Genomic DNA, 269 nt, shown 5'->3' on the forward strand with positions numbered 1-269 from the left:
ATACACATACATACATATATATTCCTCTTTTCGATGTTGTTATTACGCTGTTTCGCATGTTACATATACATACATACATACACACATACATACATACATACACACATACACATATACATACATGCATACATACATATATATTGATAGATATACGATTTACGGACTCTTAGACGACTTACACATAAATATATATACCTGTAGATATATATATGTGTGTGTGTGTGTATGTATATACGTATATATGTATACACAAAAAGGAGGGTTTGTCA

This window comes from Octopus bimaculoides, chromosome 15 (genome assembly GCF_001194135.2).
Source record: "Octopus bimaculoides isolate UCB-OBI-ISO-001 chromosome 15, ASM119413v2, whole genome shotgun sequence".
NCBI classification, from domain to species: domain Eukaryota; kingdom Metazoa; phylum Mollusca; class Cephalopoda; order Octopoda; family Octopodidae; genus Octopus; species Octopus bimaculoides.